The 20,035-nt window shown below is 39.2% G+C and overlaps 11 non-coding genes across 11 annotated transcripts; all 11 read right to left on the bottom strand.

Moving 5' to 3' along the window:
• Positions 1-2,448: 2,448 nt before the first annotated feature.
• Positions 2,449-2,521, bottom strand: TRNAR-CCU (transfer RNA arginine (anticodon CCU)). Its single transcript has one exon. It is a non-coding gene; the product is annotated as a tRNA-Arg (tRNA).
• A 790-nt stretch (positions 2,522-3,311) lies between these two features.
• TRNAQ-UUG (transfer RNA glutamine (anticodon UUG)) lies at positions 3,312-3,384 on the bottom strand. The gene has a single exon. It is a non-coding gene; the product is annotated as a tRNA-Gln (tRNA).
• A 1,519-nt stretch (positions 3,385-4,903) lies between these two features.
• Positions 4,904-4,976, bottom strand: TRNAR-UCG (transfer RNA arginine (anticodon UCG)). Its single transcript has one exon. It is a non-coding gene; the product is annotated as a tRNA-Arg (tRNA).
• Positions 4,977-5,620: 644 nt separating this feature from the next.
• On the bottom strand, positions 5,621-5,693 carry TRNAR-CCU (transfer RNA arginine (anticodon CCU)). The gene has a single exon. It is a non-coding gene; the product is annotated as a tRNA-Arg (tRNA).
• A 790-nt stretch (positions 5,694-6,483) lies between these two features.
• Positions 6,484-6,556, bottom strand: TRNAR-UCG (transfer RNA arginine (anticodon UCG)). Its single transcript has one exon. It is a non-coding gene; the product is annotated as a tRNA-Arg (tRNA).
• Positions 6,557-11,247: 4,691 nt separating this feature from the next.
• On the bottom strand, positions 11,248-11,320 carry TRNAR-UCG (transfer RNA arginine (anticodon UCG)). Its single transcript has one exon. It is a non-coding gene; the product is annotated as a tRNA-Arg (tRNA).
• A 1,511-nt stretch (positions 11,321-12,831) lies between these two features.
• TRNAR-UCG (transfer RNA arginine (anticodon UCG)) lies at positions 12,832-12,904 on the bottom strand. The gene has a single exon. It is a non-coding gene; the product is annotated as a tRNA-Arg (tRNA).
• A 644-nt stretch (positions 12,905-13,548) lies between these two features.
• Positions 13,549-13,621, bottom strand: TRNAR-CCU (transfer RNA arginine (anticodon CCU)). The gene has a single exon. It is a non-coding gene; the product is annotated as a tRNA-Arg (tRNA).
• A 2,374-nt stretch (positions 13,622-15,995) lies between these two features.
• Positions 15,996-16,068, bottom strand: TRNAR-UCG (transfer RNA arginine (anticodon UCG)). Its single transcript has one exon. It is a non-coding gene; the product is annotated as a tRNA-Arg (tRNA).
• Positions 16,069-16,713: 645 nt separating this feature from the next.
• Positions 16,714-16,786, bottom strand: TRNAR-CCU (transfer RNA arginine (anticodon CCU)). Its single transcript has one exon. It is a non-coding gene; the product is annotated as a tRNA-Arg (tRNA).
• A 1,507-nt stretch (positions 16,787-18,293) lies between these two features.
• On the bottom strand, positions 18,294-18,366 carry TRNAR-CCU (transfer RNA arginine (anticodon CCU)). The gene has a single exon. It is a non-coding gene; the product is annotated as a tRNA-Arg (tRNA).
• Between the last annotated feature and the right edge of the window lie 1,669 nt (positions 18,367-20,035).

Below are 20,035 nucleotides of genomic sequence, written 5' to 3' on the forward strand. Positions count from 1 at the left end.
GACAAGATTTTAGGCTGAAGATGCAATCTAAATGACTGTGCAGTATGTACTCCACTTCATGAATAATTAGGAATGAGAACATGATGGCTATAAGAGTATTGGAAGAGCCTGCTTCCATTCTGAATGGAAAGCTGAGTTGTGTGACCATTGGCAAAAACCGACCACGAAGGGACTCAAACCCTCAATCTTCTGATCCGAAGTCAGACGCCTTATCCATTGGGCCACTCGGTCATATGTCCTTCTGTGCTTATTTTTATAATGTAGGTGGTATGCAAGGAAGGGAAATATGATATTGATAGTTATTTAGGTTTACATCCCATTGTGTTTTTTCAGCTCCTTTCAATTAAAGCACTCTTTTGGAATCGATATAATGAGAATGTCACCAGTATGATAAGCTTTTGTTTTCTTTTTTGCATTTAAACCTCTTTCTTCATGAGATTAAAGCTCAGTTGTATGCTTTACATAGCTCTGGATATTTCCAGAAGTGGAGAGAAACTGTTTTGACGGTAGTACAAACTGCTCCTTTCTGGATATGCCAATTTACACACGCTCAAAGATTGTATATGTTTCATGAATCCAGACTTGCCCTATTCAAGTAGCTGAAAGCCTGTCACCACCTCTAGAAACAACAGTTACACCAATCCAATTCAAATAATTTTTTCCAAAGGAATATCTTCTGCCGGGTCAAAGTTGCATCTGACAAAGATAGGTGTTTAAAAATCTACTTTGTGGTTTCAGAACACCAACATGACCCTGAAGAGTACAGAAGTAAAATGGTACCATTTCAAAGTTCCTAATACCTCATAAGCTTCTGAGCGGAAGCATGTAATAAATATATAAATTTTTCTGTAAAAGTAAGAGTTGATATTGGTTTTCATCTCAGATGGGACTCGAATCCACAATCCCTGGCTTAGGAGGCCAGTGCCTTATCCATTAGGACACTGAGGGACAGATAAACACTTGGATTCTAGAGGCATTATTTAAATGTATTCAATTGTCTGCACACAGGACATTTCTCAGTTCTCTCCATAAATAAACTTCCCATTTTCATCCTCTTCCATCCCCGACTTTAACACTCTGTTCTGTGCTATAATGGAGGCTCTGCATTTCGAGCAAGTGGAGAGAAATTGGAGGAGAACCACTTTCGACTCAACACTTCTTCTTTCCTGGATGCTTTTCTCAATAAACTGGGCTTTGACAGTGGTATCAAGCCGTCCTTGTCTTCAGCAGGACACAGAAACAGGCACCAAGTCTCCTAACCAAGTTCAACCACACTCTGCAACTTAATAGACCAATGCATTACAAATTAGCCAACTGTGTCATCAGCAAAGGCAGCCAATGTGCCAATCCTTTATAATTCTTCTGTAGTACTTTTCTTTCTCGTAGGCAAAATTAGCACTTTAACTGCACAAATCATACAGATTTTACACTTTTAAGCCCTCCATGAACACACACCTTGCATTTCATCTACACACCGTTAAGCTAAAAACCCATTCTGTCAAGTCAAAATTCTGCAACCCTATTACATATTCATTGCGTGTACATAGAAGCACTTCTTAATGCCACTAACATGGACAAGATTTTAGGCTGAAGATGCAATCTAAATGACTGTGCAGTATGTACTCCACTTCATGAATAATTAGGAATGAGAACATGATGGCTATAAGAGTATTGGAAGAGCCTGCTTCCATTCTGAATGGAAAGCTGAGTTGTGTGACCATTGGCAAAAACCGACCACGAAGGGACTCAAACCCTCAATCTTCTGATCCGAAGTCAGATGCCTTATCCATTAGGCCACGCTGTCATATGTCCTGCTGTGCTTATTTTTATAATGTAGGTGGTATGCAAGGAAGGGAAATATGATATTGATAGTTATTTAGGTTTACATCCCATTGTGTTTTTTCAGCTCCTTTCAATTAAAGCACTCTTTTGGAATTGATATAATGAGAATGTCACCAGTACGATAAGCTTTTGTTTTCTTTTTTGCATTTAAACCTCTTTCTTCATGAGATTAAAGCTCAGTTGTATGCTTTACATAGTTCTGGATATTTCCAGAAGTGGAGAGAAACAGTTTTGACAGTAGTACAAACTGCTCCTTTCTGGATATGCCAATTTACACACGCTCAAAGGTTGTATATGTTTCATGAATCCTGACTTGCCCTATTCAAGTAGCTGAAAGCCTGTCACCACCTCTAGAAACAACAGTTACACCAATCCAATTCAAATCATTTTTTCCAAAGGAATATCTTCTGCCGGGTCAAAGTTGCATCTGACAAAGATAGGTGTTTAAAAATCTACTTTGTAGCTTCAGAACACCAACATGACCCTGAAGAGTACAGAAGTAAAATGGTACCATTTCAAGGTTCCTAATACCTCATAAGCTTCTGAGCGGAAGCATGTAATAAATATATACATTTTTCTGGAAAAGTAAGAGTGAATATTGGTTTTCACCTCAGATGGGATTCGAACCCACAATCCCTGGCTTAGGAGGCCAGTGCCTTATCCATGAGGCCACTGAGGCACAGATAAACACATGCAGTCTAGAGGCATTATTTAAATGTATTCAATCGTCTGCACACTGGACATTTCTCAGTTCTCTCCATAAGTAAACTTCCCATTTTCATCCTCTTCCATCCCCGACTTTAACACTCTGTTCTGTGCTATAATGGAGGCTCTTGATTTCGAGCAAGTGGAGAGAAATTGGAGGAGAACCAATTTCGACTCAACACTTCTTCTTTCCTGGATGCTTTTCTCAATAAACTGGGCTTTGACAGTGGTATCAAGCCGTCCTTGTCTTCAGCAGGACACAGAAACAGGCACCAAGTATCCTAACCAAGTTCAACCACACCCTGCAACTTAATAGACCAATGCATTACAAATTAGCCAACTGTGTCATCAGCAAAGGCAGCCAATGTGCCAATCCTTTATAATTCTTCTGTAGTACTTTTCTTTCTCGTAGGCAAAATTAGCACTTTAACTGCACAAATCATACAGATTTTACACTTGAAGCACTTCATGAACACATACTTACACACCTTGCATTTCATCTACACACCCTTGAGCTAAAAACCCATTCTGTCAAGTCAAAATTCTGCAACCCTATTACATATTCAGTGCGTGTACATAGAAGCACTTCTTAATGCCACTAACATGGACACGATTTTAGGCTGAAGATGCAATCTAAATGACTATGCAGTATGTACTCCGATTCATGAATAATTAGGAATGAGAACATGATGGCTATAAGAGTATTGGAAGAGCCTGCTTCCATTCTGAATGGAAAGCTGAGTTGTGTGACCATTGGCAAAAACTGACCACGAAGGGACTCGAACCCTCAATCTTCTGATCCAAAGTCAGACGCCTTATCCATTAGGCCACGCGGTCATATGGCCTGCTGTGCTTATTTTTATAATGTAGGTGGTATGCAAGGATGGGAAATATGATATTGATAGTTATTTAGGTTTACATCCCATTGTGTTTTTTCAGCTCCTTTCAATTAAAGCACTCTTTTGGAATTGATATAATGAGAATGTCACCAGTACGATAAGCTTTTGTTTTCTTTTTTGCATTTAAACCTCTTTCTTCATGAGATTAAAGCTCAGTTGTATCCTTTACATAGCTCTGGATATTTCCAGAAGTGAAGAGAAACTGTTTTGACAGTAGTACAAACTGCTCCTTTCTGGATATGCCAATTTACACACGCTCAAAGGTTGTATATGTTTCATGAATCCTGACTTGCCCTATTCAAGTAGCTGAAAGCCTGTCACCACCTCTAGAAACAACAGTTACACCAATCCAATTCAAATAATTTTTTCCAAAGGAATATCTTCTGCCGGGTCAAAGTTGCATCTGACAAAGATAGGTGTTTAAAAATCTACTTTGTAGTTTCAGAACACCAACATGACCCTGAAGAGTACAGAAGTAAAATGGTACCATTTCAAAGTTCCTAATACCTCATAAGATTCTGAGCGGAAGCATGTAATAAATATATAAATTTTTCTGGAAAAGTAAGAGTGGATATTGATTTTCATCTCAGATGGGACTCGAACCCACAATTCCTGGCTTAGGAGGCCAGTGCCATATCCATTAGGCCACTGAGGGACAGATAAACACTGCAGTCTAGAGGCATTATTTAAATGTATTCAATCGTCAAACACTGGTGTCTGCACACAGGATATTTCTCAGTTCTCTCCATAAGTAAACTTCCCATTTTCATCCTCTTCCATCCCTGACTTTAACACTCTGTTCTGTGCTATAATGGAGGCTCTGCATTTCGAGCAAGTGGAGAGAAATTGGAGGAGAACCACTTTCGACTCAACACTTCTTCTTTCATGGATGCTTTTCTCAATAAACTGGGCTTTGACAGTGGTATCAAGCCGTCCTTGTCTTCAGCAGGACACAGAAACAGGCACCAAGTCTCCTAACCAAGTTCAACCACACTCTGCAACTTAATAGACCAATGCTTTACAAATTAGCCAACTGTGTCATCAGCAAAGGCAGCCAATGTGCCAATCCTTTATAATTCTTCTGTAGTACTTTTCTTTCTCGTAGGCAAAATTAGCACTTTAACTGCACAAATCATACAGATTTTACACTTGAAGCACTCCATGAACACATACTTACACACCTTGCATTTCATCTACACACCCTTAAACTAAAAACCCATTCTGTCAAGTCAAAATTCTGCAACCCTATTACATATTCAGTGGGTGTACATAGAAGCACTTCTTAATGCCACTAACATGGACAAGATTTTAGGCTGAAGATGCAATCTAAATGACTGTGCAGTATGTACTCCACTTCATGAATAATTAGGAATGAGAACATGATGGCTATAAGAGTATTGGAAGAGCCTGCTTCCATTCTGAATGGAAAGCTGAGTTGTGTGACCATTGGCAAAAACTGACCACGAAGGGACTCGAACCCTCAATCTTCTGATCCGAAGTCAGACGCCTTATCCATTAGGCCACGCGGTCATATGTCCTACTGTGCTTATTTTTATAATGTAGGTGGTATGCAAGGATGGGAAATATGATATTGATAGTTATTTAGGTTTACATCCCATTGTGTTTTTACAGCTCCTTTCAATTAAAGCACTCTTTAGGAATCGATATAATGAGAATGTCACCAGTACGATAAGCTTTTGTTTTCTTTTTTGCATTTAAACCTCTTTCTTCATGAGATTAAAGCTCAGTTGTATGCTTTACATAGTTATGGATATTTCCAGAAGTGGAGAGAAACTGTTTTGACAGTAGTACAAACTGCTCCTTTCTGGATATGCCAATTTACACACGCTCAAAGGTTGTATATGTTTCATGAATCCTGACTTGCCCTATTCAAGTAGCTGAAAGCCTGTCACCACCTCTAGAAACAACAGTTACACCAATCCAATTCAAATCATTTTTTCCAAAGGAATATCTTCTGCCGGGTCAAAGTTGCATCTGACAAAGATAGGTGTTTAAAAATCTACTTTGTAGCTTCAGAACACCAACATGACCCTGAAGAGTACAGAAGTAAAATGGTACCATTTCAAAGTTCCTAATACCTCATAAGCTTCTGAGCGAAAGCATGTAATAAACATATAAATTTTTCTGGAAAAGTAAGAGTGAATATTGGTTTTCACCTCAGATGGGATTCGAACCCACAATCCCTGGCTTAGGAGGCCAGTGCCTTATCCATTAGGCCACTGAGGCACAGATAAACACATGCAGTCTAGAGGCATTATTTAAATGTATTCAATCGTCTGCACACAGGACATTTCTCAGTTCTCTCCATAAGTAAACTTCCCATTTTCATCCTCTTCCATCCCCGACTATAACACTCTGTTCTGTGCTATAATGGAGGCTCTTGATTTCGAGCAAGTGGAGAGAAATTGGAGGAGAACCACTTTCGACTCAACACTTCTTCTTTCCTGGATGCTTTTCTCAATAAACTGGGCTTTGACAGTGGTATTAAGCCGTCCTTGTCTTCAGCAGGACACAGAAAAAGGCACCAAGTCTCCTAACCAAGTTCAACCACACTCTGCAACTTAATAGACCAATGCTTTACAAATTAGCCAACTGTGTCATCAGCAAAGGCAGCCAATGTGCCAATCCTTTATAATTCTTCTGCAGTACTTTTCTTTCTCGTAGGCAAAATTAGCACTTTAACTGCACAAATCATACAGATTTTACACTTGAAGCACTTCATGATCACATACTTACACACCTTGCATTTCATCTACACACCCTTGAGCTAAAAACCCATTCTGTCAAGTCAAAATTCTGCAACCCTATTACATATTCAGTGCGTGTACATAGAAGCACTTCTTAATGCCACTAACATGGACAAGATTTTAGGCTGAGGATGCAATCTAAATGACTGTGCAGTATGTACTCCAATTCATGAATAATTAGGAATGAGAACATGATGGCTATAAGAGTATTGGAAGAGCCTGCTTCCATTCTGAATGGAAAGCTGAGTTGTGTGACCATTGGCAAAAACCGACCACGAAGGGACTTGAACCCTCAATCTTCTGATCCGAAGTCAGACGCCTTATCCATTAGGCAACGCGGTCATATGTCCTGCTGTGCTTATTTTTATAATGTAGGTGGTATGCAAGGATGGGAAATATGATATTGATAGTTATTTAGGTTTACATCCCATTGTGTTTTTTCAGCTCCTTTCAATTAAAGCACTCTTTTGGAATTGATATAATGAGAATGTCACCAGTATGATAAGCTTTTGTTTTCTTTTTTGCATTTAAACCTCTTTCTTCATGAGATTAAAGCTCAGTTGTATGCTTTACATAGCTCTGGATATTTACAGAAGTGGAGAGAAACTGTTTTGACAGTAGTACAAACTGCTCCTTTCTGGATATGCCAATTTAGACGACACGCTCAAAGGTTGTATATGTTTCATGAATCCTGACTTGCCCTATTCAAGTAGCTGAAAGCCTGTCACCACCTCTAGAAACAACAGTTACACCAATCCAATTCAAATAATTTTTTCCAAAGGAATATCTTCTGCTGGGTCAAAGTTGCATCTGACAAAGATAGGTGTTTAAAAATCTACTTTGTAGTTTCAGAACACCAACATGACCCTGAAGAGTACAGAAGTAAAATGGTACCATTTCAAAGTTCCTAATACCTCATAAGATTCTGAGCGGAAGCATGTAATAAATATATAAATTTTTCTGGAAAAGTATGAGTGGATATTGGTTTTCATCTCAGATGGGACTCGAACCCACAATTCCTGGCTTAGGAGGCCAGTGCCATATCCATTAGGCCACTGAGGGACAGATAAACACTGCAGTCTAGAGGCATTATTTAAATGTATTCAATCGTCAAACACTGGTGTCTGCACACAGGATATTTCTCAGTTCTCTCCATAAGTAAACTACCCATTTTCATCCTCTTCCATCCCTGACTTTAACACTCTGTTCTGTGCTATAATGGAGGCTCTTGATTTCGAGCAAGTGGAGAGAAATTGGAGGAGAACCACTTTCGACTCAACACTTCTTCTTTCCTGGATGCTTTTCTCAATAAACTGGGCTTTGACAGTGGTATCAAGCCGTCCTTGTCTTCAGCAGGACACAGAAACAGGCACCAAGTCTCCTAACCAAGTTCAACCACACTCTGCAACTTAATAGACCAATGCTTTACAAATTAGCCAACTGTGTCATCAGCAAAGGCAGCCAATGTGCCAATCCTTTATAATTCTTCTGTAGTACTTTTCTTTCTCGTAGGCAAAATTAGCACTTTAACTGCACAAATCATACAGATTTTACACTTGAAGCACTTCATGATCACATGCTTACACACCTTGCATTTCATCTACACACCCTTGAGCTAAAAACCCATTCTGTCAAGTCAAAATTCTGCAACCCTATTACATATTCAGTGCGTGTACATAGAAGCACTTCTTAATGCCACTAACATGGACAAGATTTTAGGCTGAAGATGCAATCTAAATGACTGTGCAGTATGTACTCCAATTCATGAATAATTAGGAATGAGAACATGATGGCTATAAGAGTATTGGAAGAGCCTGCTTCCATTCTGAATGGAAAGCTGAGTTGTGTGACCATTGGCAAAAACCGACCACGAAGGGACTTGAACCCTCAATCTTCTTATCTGAAGTCAGACGCCTTATCCATTAGGCAACGCGGTCATATGTCCTGCTGTGCTTAATTTTATAATGTAGGTGGTATGCAAGGATGGGAAATATGATATTGATAGTTATTTAGGTTTACATCCCATTGTGTTTTTTCAGCTCCTTTCAATTAAAGCACTCTTTTGGAATTGATATAATGAGAATGTCACCAGTATGATAAGCTTTTGTTTTCTTTTTTGCATTTAAACCTCTTTCTTCATGAGATTAAAGCTCAGTTGTATGCTTTACATAGCTCTGGATATTTCCAGAAGTGGAGAGAAACTGTTTTGACAGTAGTACAAACTGCTCCTTTCTGGATATGCCAATTTAGACGACACGCTCAAAGGTTGTATATGTTTCATGAATCCTGACTTGCCCTATTCAAGTAGCTGAAAGCCTGTCACCACCTCTAGAAACAACAGTTACACCAATCCAATTCAAATAAGTTTTTTCCAAAGGAATATCTTCTGCCGGGTCAAAGTTGCATCTGACAAAGATAGGTGTTTAAAAATCTACTTTGTAGTTTCAGAACACCAACATGACCCTGAAGAGTACAGAAGTAAAATGGTACCATTTCAAAGTTCCTAATACCTCATAAGATTCTGAGCAGAAGCATGTAATAAATATATAAATTTTTCTGGAAAAGTAAGAGTGGCTATTGGTTTTCATCTCAGATGGAACTCGAACCCACAATTCCTGGCTTAGGAGGCCAGTGCCTTATCCATTAGGCCACTGAGGGACAGATAAACACTGCAGTCTAGAGGCATTATTTAAATGTATTCAATCGTCAAACACTGGTGTCTGCACACAGGACATTTCTCAGTTCTCTCCATAAGTAAACTTCCCATTTTCATCCTCTTCCATCCCCGACTTTAACACTCTGTTCTGTGCTATAATGGAGGCTCTGCATTTCGAGCAAGTGGAGAGAAATTGGAGGAGAACCACTTTCGACTCAACACTTCTTCTTTCCTGGATGCTTTTCTCAATAAACTGGGCTTTGACAGTGGTATCAAGCCGTCCTTGTCTTCAGCAGGACACAGAAACAGGCACCAAGTCTCCTAACCAAGTTCAACCACACTCTGCAACTTAATAGACCAATGCATTACAAATTAGCCAACTGTGTCATCAGCAAAGGCAGCCAATGTGCCAATCCTTTATAATTCTTCTGTAGTACTTTTCTTTCTCGTAGGCAAAATTAGCACTTTAACTGCACAAATCATACAGATTTTACATTTGAAGCACTGCATGAACACACACCTTGCATTTCATCTACACACCCTTAAGCTAAAAACCCATTCTGTCAAGTCAAAATTCTGCAACCCTATTACATATTCAGTGCGTGTACATAGAAGCACTTCTTAATGCCACTAACATGGACAAGATTTTAGGCTGAAGATGCAATCTAAATGACTGTGCAGTATGTACTCCACTTCATGAATAATTAGGAATGAGAACATGATGGCTATAAGAGTATTGGAAGAGCATGCTTCCATTCTGAATGGAAAGCTGAGTTGTGTGACCATTGGCAAAAACCAACCACGAAGGGACTCGAACCCTCAATCTTCTGATCCAAAGTCAGACGCCTTATCCATTTGGCCACGCGGTCATATGTCCTGCAGTGCTTATTTTTATAATGTAGGTGGTATGCAAGGATGGGAAATATGATATTGATAGTTATTTAGGTTTACATCCCATTGTATTTTTTCAGCTCCTTTCAATTAAAAGCACTCTTTTGGAATCGATATAATGAGAATGTCACCAGTATGATAAGCTTTTGTTTTCTTTTTTGCATTTAAACCTCTTTCTTCATGAGATTAAAGCTCAGTTGTATGCTTTACATAGCTCTGGATATTTCCAGAAGTGGAGAGAAACAGTTTTGACAGTAGTACAAACTGCTCCTTTCTGGATATGCCAATTTACACACGCTCAAAGGTTGTATATGTTTCATGAATCCTGACTTGCCCTATTCAAGTAGCTGAAAGCCTGTCACCACCTCTAGAAACAACAGTTACACCAATCCAATTCAAATAATTTTTTCCAAAGGAATATCTTCTGCCGGGTCAAAGTTGCATCTGACAAAGATAGGTGTTTAAAAATCTACTTTGTAGTTTCAGAACACCAACATGACCCTGAAGAGTACAGAAGTAAAATGGTACCATTTCAAAGTTCCTAATACCTCATGAGCTTCTGAGCGGAAGCATGTAATAAATATATAAATTTTTCTGGAAAAGTAAGAGTTGATATTGGTTTTCATCTCAGATGGGACTCGAACCCACAATCCCTGGCTTAGGAGGGCAGTGCCTTATCCATTAGGCCACTGAGGGACAGATAAACACTTGCATTCTAGAGGCATTATTTAAATGTATTCAATCGTCTGCACACAGGATATTTCTCAGTTCTCTCCATAAGTAAACTTCCCATTTTCATCCTCTTCCATCCCTGACTTTAACACTCTGTTCTGTGCTATAATGGAGGCTCTGCATTTCGAGCAAGTGGAGAGAAATTGGAGGAGAACCACTTTCGACTCAACACTTCTTCTTTCCTGGATGCTTTTCTCAATAAACTGGGCTTTGACAGTGGTATCAAGCCGTCCTTGTCTTCAGCAGGACACAGAAACAGGCACCAAGTCTCCTAACCAAGTTCAACCACACTCTGCAATTTAATAGACCAATGCTTTACAAATTAGCCAACTGTGTCATCAGCAAAGGCAGCCAATGTGCCAATCCTTTATAATTCTTCTGTAGTACTTTTCTTTCTCGTAGGCAAAATTAGCACTTTAACTGCACAAATCATACATATTTTACACTTGAAGCACTTCATGAACACATACTTACACACCTTGCATTTCATCTACACACCCTTGAGCTAAAAACCCATTCTGTCAAGTCAAAATTCTGCAACCCTATTACATATTCAGTGCGTATACATAGAAGCACTTCTTAATGCCACTAACATGGACAAGATTTTAGGCTGAAGATGCAATCTAAATGACTGTGCAGTATGTACTCCAATTCATGAATAATTAGGAATGAGAACATGATGGCTATAAGAGTATTGGAAGAGCCTGCTTCCATTCTGAATGGAAAGCTGAGTTGTGTGACCATTGGCAAAAACCGACCACGAAGGGACTCGAACCCTCAATCTTCTGATCCGAAGTCAGACGCCTTATCCATTAGGCCACGCGGTCATATGTCCTGCTGTGCTTATTTTTATAATGTAGGTGGTATGCAAGGATGGGAAATATGATATTGATAGTTATTTAGGTTTACATCCCATTGTGTTTTTTCAGCTCCTTTCAATTAAAGCACTCTTTTGGAATTGATATAATGAGAATGTCACCAGTATGATAAGCTTTTGTTTTCTTTTTTGCATTTAAACATCTTTCTTCATGAGATTAAAGCTCAGTTGTATGCTTTACATAGCTCTGGATATTTCCAGAAGTGGAGAGAAACTGTTTTGACAGTAGTACAAACTGCTCCTTTCTGGATATGCCAATTTACACACGCTCAAAGGTTGTATATGTTTCATGAATCCTGACTTGCCCTATTCAAGTAGCTGAAAGCCTGTCACCACCTCTAGAAACAACAGTTACACCAATCCAATTCAAATAAGTTTTTTCCAAAGGAATATCTTCTGCCGGGTCAAAGTTGCATCTGACAAAGATAGGTGTTTAAAAATCTACTTTGTAGCTTCAGAACACCAACATGACCCTGAAGAGTACAGAAGTAAAATGGTACCATTTCAAAGCTCCTAATACCTCATAAGCTTCTGAGCGGAAGCATGTAATAAATATATAAATTTTTCTGGAAAGTGAGAGTGGATATTGGTTTTAATCTCAGATGAGACTCAAACCCACAATCCCTGGCTTAAGAGGCCAGTGCCTTATCCATTAGGCCACTGAGGGACACATAAACACTGCAGTCTAGAGGCATTATTTAAATGTTTTCAATCGTCAAACACTGGTGTCTGCACACAGGACATTTCTCAGTTCTCTCCATAAGTAAACTTCCCATTTTCATCCTCTTCCATCCCCGACTTTAACACTCTGTTCTGTGCTATAATGGAGGTATTGCATTTTAAGCAAGTGGAGAGAAATCGGAGGAGAACCACTTTCGACTCAACACTTCTTCTTTCCTGGATGCTTTTCTCAATAAACTGGGCTTTGACAGTGGTATCAAGCAGTCCTTGTCTTCAGCAGGACACAGAAACAGGCACCAAGTCTCCTAACCAAGTTCAACCACACTCTGCAACTTAATAGACCAATGCTTTACAAATTAGCCAACTGTGTCATCAGCAAAGGCAGCCAATGTGCCAATCCTTTATAATTCTTCTGTAGTACTTTTCTTTCTCGTAGGAAAAATTAGCACTTTAACTGCACAAATCATACAGATTTTACACTTGAAGCACTCCATGAACACACACCTTGCATTTCATCTACACACCCTTAAGCTAAAAACCCATTCTGTCAAGTCAAAATTCTGCAACCCTATTACATATTCAGTGCGTGTACATAGAAGCACTTCTTAATGCCACTAACATGGACAAGATTTTAGGCTGAAGATGCAATCTAAATGACTGTGCAGTATGTACTCCACTTCATGAATAATTAGGAATGAGAACATGATGGCTATAAGAGTATTGGAAGAGCCTGCTTCCATTCTGAATGGAAAGCTGAGTTGTGTGACCATTGGCAAAAACCGACCACGAAGGGACTTGAACCCTCAATCTTCTGATCCGAAATCAGACGCCTTATCCATTAGGCCACGCGGTCATATGTCCTGCTGTGCTTTTTTTTATAATGTAGGTGGTATGCAAGGATGGGAAATATGATATTGATAGTTATTTAGGTTTACATCCCATTGTGTTTTTTCAGCTCCTTTCAATTAAAGCACTCTTTCGGAATCGATATATTGAGAATGTCACCAGTACGATAAGCTTTTGTTTTCTTTTTTGCATTTAAACCTCTTTCTTCATGAGATTAAAGCTCAGTTGTATGCTTTACATAGCTCTGGATATTTCCAGACGTGGAGAGAAACTGTTTTGACAGTAGTACAAACTGCTCATTTCTGGATATGCCAATTTACACACACTCAAAGGTTGTATACGTTTCATGAATCCTGACTTGCCCTATTCAAGTAGCTGAAAGCCTCTCACCACCTCTAGAAACAACAGTTACACCAATCCAACTCAAATCATTTTTTCCAAAGAAATATCTTCTGCCGGGTCAAACTTGCATCTGACAAAGATAGGTGTTTAAAAATCTACTTTGTAGTTCCAGAACACCAACATGACCCTGAAGAGTACAGAAGTAAAATGGTACCATTTCAAAGTTCCTAATACCTCATAAGCTTCTGAGCGGAAGCATGTAATAAATATATCAATTTTTCTGGAACAGTAAGAGTGGATATTGGTTTTCACCTCAGATGGGACTCGAACCCACAATCCCTGGCTTAGGAGGCCAGTGCCTTATCCATTAGGCCACTGAGGCACAGATAAACACTTGCATTCTAGAGGCATTATTTAAATGTATTCAATCGTCTGCACACAGGACCTTTCTCAGTTCTCTCCATAAGTAAACTTCCCATTTCCATCCTCTTCCATCCCCGACTTTAACACTCTGTTCTGTGCTATAATGGAGGCTCTTCATTTCGAGCAAGTGGAGAGAAATTGGAGGAGAACCACTTTCGACTCAACACTTCTTCTTTCCTGGATGCTTTTCTCAATAAACTGGGCTTTGACAGTGGTATCAAGCCGTCCTTGTCTTCAGCAGGACACAGAAACAGGCACCAAGTCTCCTAACCAAGTTCAACCACACTCTGCAACTTAATAGACCAATGCTTTACAAATTAGCCAACTGTGTAATCAGCAAAGGCAGCCAATGTGCCAATCCTTTATAATTCTTCTGTAGTACTTTTCTTTCTCGTAGGCAAAATTAGCACTTTAACTGCACAAATCATACAGATTTTACACTTGAAGCACTCCATGAACACATACTTAAACACCTTGCATTTCATCTACACACCCTTAAACTAAAAACCCATTCTGTCAAGTCAAAATTCTGCAACCCTATTACATATTCAGTGCGTGTACATAGAAGCACTTCTTAATGCCATTAACATGGACAAGATTTTAGGCTGAAGATGCAATCTAAATGACAGTGCAGTATGTACTCCACTTCACGAATAATTAGGAATGAGAACATGATGGCTATAAGAGTATTGGAAGATCCTGCTTCCATTCTGAATGGAAAGCTGAGTTGTGTGACCATTGGCAAAAACCGACCACGAAAGGACTCGAACCCGCAATCTTCTGATCCGAAGTCAGACGCCTTATCCATTAGGCCACGCGGTCATATGTCCTGCTGTGCTTATTTTTATAATGTAGGTGGTATGCAAGGATGGGAAATATGATATTGATAGTTATTTAGGTTTACATCCCATTGTGTTTTTTCAGCTCCTTTCAATTAAAGCACTCTTTTGGAATCGATATAATGAGAATGTCACCAGTACTATAAGCTTTTGTTTTCTTTTTTGCATTTAAACCTCTTTCTTCATGAGATTAAAGCTCAGTTGTATGCTTTACATAGCTCTGGATATTTCCAGAAGTGGAGAGAAACTGTTTTGACAGTAGTACAATCTGCTCCTTTCTGGATATGCCAATTTACACACGCTCAAAGGTTGTATATGTTTCATGAATCCTGACTTGCCCTATTCAAGTAGCTGAAAGCCTGTCACCACCTCTAGAAACAACAGTTACACCAATCCAATTCAAATAATTTTTTCCAAAGGAATATCTTCTGCCGGGTCAAAGTTGCATCTGACAAAGATAGGTGTTTAAAAATCTACTTTGTAGTTTCAGAACACCAACATGACCCTGAAGAGTACAGAAGTAAAATGGTACCATTTCAAAGTTCCTAATACCTCATAAGCTTCTGAGCGGAAGCATGTAATAAATATATAAATTTTTCTGGAAAAGTAAGAGTGGATATTGGTTTTCATCTCAGATGGGACTCAAGCCCACAATCCCTGGCTTAGGAGGCCAGTGCCTGATCCATTAGGCCACTGAGGGACACATAAACACTGCAGTCTAGAGGCATTATTTAAATATTTTCAATCATCAAACACTGGTGTCTGCACACAGGACATTTCTCAGTTCTCTCCATAAGTAAACTTCCCATTTTCATCCTCTTCCATCCCCGACTTTAACACTCTGTTCCCTGCTATAATGGAGGCTCTGCATTTCGAGCAAGTGGAGAGAAATTGGAGGAGAACCACTTTCGACTCAACACTTCTTCTTTCCTGGATGCTTTTCTCAATAAACTGGGCTTTGACAGTGGTATCAAGCAGTCCTTGTCTTCAGCAGGACACAGAAACAGGCACCAAGTCTCCTAACCAAGTTCAACCACACTCTGCAACTTAATAGACCAATGCTTTACAAATTAGCCAACTGTGTCATCAGCAAAGGCAGCCAATGTGCCAATCCTTTATAATTCTTCTGTAGTACTTTTCTTTCTCGTAGGCAAAATTAGCACTTTAACTGCACAAATCATACAGATTTTACACTTGAAGCACTCCATGAACACACACCTTGCATTTCATCTACACACCCTTAAGCTAAAAACCCATTCTGTCAAGTCAAAATTCTGCAACCCTATTACATATTCAGTGCGTGTACATAGAAGCACTTCTTAATGCCACTAACATGGACAAGATTTTAGGCTGAAGATGCAATCTAAATGACTGTGCAGTATGTACTCCACTTCATGAATAATTAGGAATGAGAACATGATGGCTATAAGAGTATTGGAAGAGCCTGCTTCCATTCTGAATGGAAAGCTGAGTTGTGTGACCATTGGCAAAAACCGACCACGAAGGGACTTGAACCCTCAATCTTCTGATCCGAAGTCAGACGCCTTATCCATTAGGCCACGCGGTCATATGTCCTGCTGTGCTTTTTTTTTATAATGTAGGTGGTATGCAAGGATGGGAAATATGATATTGATAGTTATTTAGGTTTACATCCCATTGTGTTTTTTCAGCTCCTTTCAATTAAAGCACTCTTTTGGAATTGATATATTGAGAATGTCACCAGTACGATAAGCTTTTGTTTTCTTTTTTGCATTTAAACCTCTTTCTTCATGAGATTAAAGCTCAGTTGTATGCTTTACATAGTTCTGGATATTTCCAGAAGTGGAGAGAAACTGTTTTGACAGTAGTACAAACTGCTCCTTTCTGGATATGCCAATTTACACACGCTCAAAGGTTGTATATGTTTCATGAATCCTGACTTGCCCTATTCAAGTAGCTGAAAGCCTGTCACCACCTCTAGAAACAACAGTTACACCAATCCAATTCAAATCATTTTTTCCAAAGGAATATCTTCTGCCGGGTCAAAGTTGCATCTGACAAAGATAGGTGTTTAAAAATCTACTTTGTAGCTTCAGAACACCAACATGACCCTGAAGAGTACAGAAGTAAAATGGTACCATTTCAAAGTTCCTAATACCTCATAAGCTTCTGAGCGGAAGCATGTAATAAATATATAAATTTTTCTGGAAAAGTAAGAGTGAATATTGGTTTTCACCTCAGATGGGATTCGAACCCACAATCCCTGGCTTAGGAGGCCAGTGCCTTATCCATTAGGCCACTGAGGCACAGATAAACACATTCAGTCTAGAGGCATTATTTAAATGTATTCAATCGTCTGCACACTGGACATTTCTCAGTTCTCTCCATAAGTAAACTTCCCATTTTCATCCTCTTCCATCCCCGACTTTAACACTCTGTTCTGTGCTATAATGGAGGCTCTTCATTTCGAGCAAGTGGAGAGAAATTGGAGGAGAACCACTTTCGACTCAACACTTCTTCTTTCCTGGATGCTTTTCTCAATAAACTGGGCTTTGACAGTGGTATCAAGCCGTCCTTGTCTTCAGCAGGACACAGAAACAGGCACCAAGTCTCCTAACCAAGTTCAACCACACTCTGCAACTTAATAGACCAATGCTTTACAAATTAGCCAACTGTGTCATCAGCAAAGGCAGCCAATGTGCCAATCCTTTATAATTCTTCTGTAGTACTTTTCTTTCTCGTAGGCAAAATTAGCACTTTAACTGCACAAATCATACAGATTTTACACTTGAAGCACTCCATGAACACATACTTACACACCTTGCATTTCATCTACACACCCTTAAGCTAAAAACCCATTCTGTCAAGTCAAAATTCTGCAACCCTATTACATATTCAGTGCGTGTACATAGAAGCACTTCTTAATGCCACTAACATGGACAAGATTTTAGGCTGAAGATGCAATCTAAATGACTGTGCAGTATGTACTCCACTTCATGAATAATTAGTAATGAGAACATGATGGCTATAAGAGTATTGGAAGAGCCTGCTTCCATTCTGAATGGAAAGCTGAGTTGTGTGACCATTGGCAAAAACCGACCACGAAGGGACTCAAACCCTCAATCTTCTGATCCGAAGTCAGACGCCTTATCCATTAGGCGACGCGGTCATATGTCCTGTTGTGCTTATTTTTATAATGTAGGTGGTATGCAAGGATGGGAAATATGATATTGATAGTTATTTAGGTTTACATCCCATTGTGTTTTTTCAGCTCCTTTCAATTAAAGCACTCTTTTGGAATCGATATAATGAGAATGTCACCAGTACGATAAGCTTTTGTTTTCTTTTTTGCATTTAAACCTCTTTCTTCATGAGATTAAAGCTCAGTTGTATGCTTTACATAGCTCTGGATATTTCCAGAAGTGGAGAGAAACTGTTTTGACAGTAGTACAAACTGCTCCTTTCTTGATATGCCAATTTACACACGCTCAAAGGTTGTATATGTTTCATGAATCCTGACTTGCCCTATTCAAGTAGCTGAAAGCCTGTCACCACCTCTAGAAACAACAGTTACACCAATCCAATTCAAATCATTTTTTCCAAAGGAATATCTTCTGCCGGGTCAAAGTTGCATCTGACAAAGATCGGTGTTTAAAAATCTACTTTGTAGCTTCAGAACACCAACATGACCCTGAAGAGTACAGAAGTAAAATGGTACCATTTCAAAGTTCCTAATACCTCATAAGCTTCTGAGCGGAAGCATGTAATAAATATATAAATTTTTCTGGAAAAGTAAAAGTGGATATTGGTTTTCACCTCAGATGGGACTTGAACCCACAATCCCTGGCTTAGGAGGCCAGTGCCTTATCCATTAGGCCACTGAGGCACAGATAAACATATGCAGTCCAAAGGCATTATTTAAATGTATTCAATCGTCTGCACACAGGACATTTCTCAGTTCTCTCCATAAGTAAACTTCCCATTTTCATCCTCTTCCATCCCCGACTTTAACACTCTGTTCTGTGCTATAATGGAGGCTCTTCATTTCGAGCAAGTGGAGAGAAATTGGAGGAGAACCACCTTCGACTCAACACTTCTTCTTTCCTGGATGCTTTTCTCAATAAACTGGGCTTTGACAGTGGTATCAAGCCGTCCTTGTCTTCAGCAGGACACAGAAACAGGCACCAAGTCTCTTAACCAAGTTCAACCACACTCTGCAACTTAATAGACCAATGCTTTACAAATTAGCCAACTGTGTCATCAGCAAAGGCTGCCAATGTGCCAATCCTTTATAATTGTTCTGTAGTACTTATCTTTCTCGTAGGCAAAATTAGCACTTTAACTGCACAAATCATACAGATTTTACACTTGAAGCACTTCATGAATACATACTTACACACCTTGCATTTCATCTACACACCCTTGAGCTAAAAACCCATTCTGTCAAGTCAAAACTCTGCAACCCTATTACATATTCAGTGCGTGTACATAGAAGCACTTCTTAATGCCACTAACATGGACAAGATTTTAGGCTGAAGATGCAATCTAAATGACTGTGCAGTATGTACTCCACTTCATGAATAATTAGGAATGAGAACATGATGGCTATAAGAGTATTGGAAGAGCCTGCTTCCATTCTGAATGGAAAGCTGAGTTGTGTGACCATTGGCAAAAACCGACCACGAAAGAACTCGAACCCTCAATCTTCTGATCCGAAGTCAGACGCCTTATCCATTAGGCCACACGTTCATATGTCCTGCTGTGCTTATTTTTATAATGTAGGTGGTATGCAAGGATGGGAAATATGATATTGATAGTTATTTAGGTTTACATCCCATTGTGTTTTTTCAGCTCCTTTCAATTAAAGCACTCTTTTGGAATCAATATAATGAGAATGTCACCAGTACTATAAGCTTTTGTTTTCTTTTTTGCATTTAAACCTCTTTCTTCATGAGATTAAAGCTCAGTTGTATGCTTTACATAGCTCTGGATATTTCCAGAAGTGGAGAGAAACTGTTTTGACAGTAGTACAATCTGCTCCTTTCTGGATATGCCAATTTACACACGCTCAAAGGTTGTATATGTTTCATGAATCCTGACTTTCCCTATTCAAGTAGCTGAAAGCCTGTCACCACCTCTAGAAACAACAGTTACACCAATCCAATTTAAATAATTTTTTCCAAAGGAATATCTTCTGCCGGGTCAAAGTTGCATCTGACAAAGATAGGTGTTTAAAAATCTACTTTGTAGTTTCAGAACACCAACATGACCCTGAAGAGTACAGAAGTAAAATGGTACCATTTCAAAGTTCCTAATACCTCATAAGCTTCTGAGCGGAAGCATGTAATAAATATATACATTTTTCTGGAAAAGTAAGAGTGGATATTGGTTTTCATCTCAGATGGGACTCGAAACCTCAATCCCTGGCTTAGGAGGCCAGTGCCTTATCCATTAGGCCACTGAGGGACACATAAACACTGCAGTCTAGAGGCATTATTTAAATGTATTCAATCGTCAAACACTGGTGTCTGCACACAGGACATTTCTCAGTTCTC

Source organism: Lissotriton vulgaris, chromosome 5 (genome assembly GCF_964263255.1).
Source record: "Lissotriton vulgaris chromosome 5, aLisVul1.2, whole genome shotgun sequence".
NCBI classification, from domain to species: domain Eukaryota; kingdom Metazoa; phylum Chordata; class Amphibia; order Caudata; family Salamandridae; genus Lissotriton; species Lissotriton vulgaris.